This window comes from Arachis hypogaea, chromosome 18 (assembly GCF_003086295.3).
Source record: "Arachis hypogaea cultivar Tifrunner chromosome 18, arahy.Tifrunner.gnm2.J5K5, whole genome shotgun sequence".
Classification (NCBI taxonomy): Eukaryota; Viridiplantae; Streptophyta; class Magnoliopsida; order Fabales; family Fabaceae; genus Arachis; species Arachis hypogaea.
The window spans coordinates 125,864,838-125,868,270 of NC_092053.1; positions in this window are offsets into that span (position 1 = coordinate 125,864,838).

A 3,433-nucleotide genomic window follows, 5' to 3' on the forward strand; every position below is an offset into this window, starting at 1 on the left:
TTGCTCACTTTCCTAAAGTGTTCATTATGCAATTTTGCATGTATTAAAGATAACCCGAGCACTGCTTACATTTACTATGTATACAAGTTTCACTAGGATTGCATGTTAGATTGCATGTCCTTCGTATGTGCAACGGTTGGATCTTCATATGTTGCAGCCAGTGGTGTTGTGTATTGGCTTGCTGACCGTGAAGACAATGATCAACCATACATTGTATCTTTTTCATTGATGACATTGACTTTTGGCCAAATTTACGTCCCTCCTCAAGCTACGTCTCATTGTGGTTGCCTTTTGGTTAGAGATGGATGTCTATGTTTGGCATCAAATAATCACACAATCTATTCATACAACTCAGTTATATGGCAAGTAAGTGACACCCATGGAGGTGTTAACTGGTCACAACTATTTACATATAATGGAATAGGTACTTTGTACGTGCCAGCTGTCATGGTTGATCATGATGTTATCCAAGTTATGGAGAGGCACCTACAACTGGTTGGGGCTCAAGTCATTGCGTACTCTCAGTTTTTTATGGTTCGATATAACCCCATTGAAGGCACAAGAAAGAGGCTTCATCGGGTTTTTTTATGATAATTATGTTAAGATTAAATCTATCCATGCATATGAAGAAACTTTATTTCCTGTGTGATGGATTACCTAGAAAGTTGTAATAGCCATGCGTTGCTCCAAACTATGCTTCCTAGGACTTAGGGTTTAAAGCTTTAAGGGTTGTGTGCTATTTAGAGTTGGTTTTAGTGGAAAAACTATGTCTTTGCTTATTGTGGTTTGTTTAGTGTGTATGAGTGTTACCACCAATGTCATATATTGGTTCGACTTGCATTGTACAACGAACACCATGCATGGCATTGTTGGTTCGTTTGTAGTATTTATCCTTTATTTTTAAGTTCATCTGCCTTATTTGTGTTGTAAGGGTTTGTATTTGAGTTGGTGCAAAGTATTTTATTTATTATGCTGTGTTTTTATGATTATATACTTCGATGGGTTTGAAAAGAAAATGTTCGATTTCTTTCTCTTAGAAAGACACAACACATAGTGAAAGTTTGCCAAATAGTTTCCAATTGTATACCGTATTTGATGAGCAAGTTATATTAAAAATATCAAATCTTAAAGGGCAGCTTTGAATGACTCAAGAGAGTTTGATTATGTTATGAAACAACTTTGGATAAATGAAAAAAAAAAATATTAGTCACACCAAACATAGCATTCAAAATCAATCTTAATGAAGTTGTTTGGAATAAAAAAAAGTAAAAAATAATATTGTTTACATAAAATTGTCCTAACATTTACTATCATATCAAAGAGTTCTTCGAAGAAAGGAAATAAACGATTTTATCATACACACACACAATCCTAATAATATTAAAAAATGTTTGACAAAACTAAAATAATATTGCTATGCATGCACCCCTAGCATTATCACAAACAGGATAATACTTTGCATGTTAAAGCACCGTGTTGTTAGTGTATTACCAAAAGTTATTACATTTAATGTTGGTTTATGTCCATCCTACTTGATTGCTAATGAACTATGCTAATGGGTGTTGACTTTCTCAAGATATTAGAGGCTAGGTGTAATTATTACTTAAGTATCTACTTTTACTTATATGTATATTTATTAGTTTGCCTCTTTTTACACTGCACTCACTAATTATTATCAAGTGGTTCAAAATAAAAAATTAAATGAAGATGGGACATGAAATATTGCTTCAGGTCATTTCTAAATCTTTTCTTACTTATTGTGGAGTAGTTCAAGACAAAGAATTAAATGGAGATAGATATGAAAGATTTCCTCCTGTCATTTCAATCTTTCTTACATTGCCTTTAGTATACTTAAAACTTAATAGATGTTAGCTTAATATCAAAATAAGAAGTAGAATTTTTGTAAGATATGATACCATTATTTATAATCTAGATTTATTAAATTTTTAAATATTATTTACTATTTTTGTAGGAATTATTAAGTCATTCAGAAATATAATATATAATTATATATACTATAAAAAAAATTTTAAATTCTTCATTATGCACTATGCAGCGACAAATTCATTATCATATCATCTAAAATTCTCTTAAGTATATAGTCAATGGTAATGATTATTATAACAAAATGAATTAATAGAGATAAATTAAAATATATCAAAAAAAATTGCTAAAATTGCAGCTAATTATTTTTTGCAATTAAGTATTATAAAAAAATAATTCTTAAATTGTCTAATCGGTGAAGATGGTTGTTTATATCATCATTTATTTTTTTAAGTTATAAAAGTTAGCTTCTTTATTTGCTTTTTGCCACCTTCACTATTTAACTTGAAGTTTGCATCATCTACTGTTTCATTTTACATCTATCACATATTTGTCAGGTTGCCAATTTGAATGAAGGCTAATGCTACATTTAAGAGAACTATCTAAAAGTAGTGAAAGATAAAACAATAAAGCATGCAACTATGTATTAAAAAAAATATTTTCAAACCTTAACAATACACATCAACTAGCATAGATAAAGGTGCCCATATATGATGGAGCTAAGAAGAATTAATTCCTCAACTTAAAGAAACTAAACTAACATTTGGTTCCGGATCAAAAAAATAAGACGACAAGTAGAATGGCATCTTCTAAACTTTTGTATGATTTATCAATAAGTTCCAATAAAGAGAACAAGTTAACATAATGGCAAGGTTAGAAATGGGATAGTATAAAATATCCTTTAGGCCCCATGTGATTTATTCCTAGCCAAAATTTATGTAATAGTTATGTGCAAACCGGTTATATGCCAAATACTAAAGCCCTGGTTGCATGCTTCATTACATAAGTCATGTCACTTCTTTGAACAATTTGATTGTTATTGTCCGAACAAAAAAAGAAAAATGTTTCTTGATTTAGCTTCCATGTTTTGTAATAAATAGGCACTACCACCACACTACCCTTATGCACAACTTTTTCATCTCCACTAAAAACCTTAACCTGCTCATCTGTTCAACTAAAGGGAAGCATGAGTGACATAGCTCCCACAAAAGCCTACCCTTTAACTCTTCCTGAAGAATTAATCTTTGACATTTTTCTCAAGAGTGATCCGAAAACATTGGTTGCATGCAGAGCTACAAATCACTACTGGAGGGACAAATTGAATGCGATTCCATTTTTGCAAGAGACACACTCAAAGTGGAAAGCAAGAGGCCAGTTCATCTATCTTCATTTTACTCTTGGACCTTTCAATCAAAGGCCTGATTGGATCATGAAGATGGATGCTACAACAGGGGAAGCCATGCAGCTTGCATTGCCTGTAACAATAAATCCTGGAGGTTGGTTTCGAATAATTGGCACCGCAAACGGCAATGTATGTATGCGTTTCTCCTCTACAGGTAAAGCACCTCAAATATTAATATGGAATCCTGCTGCTAATACATTACGCAGT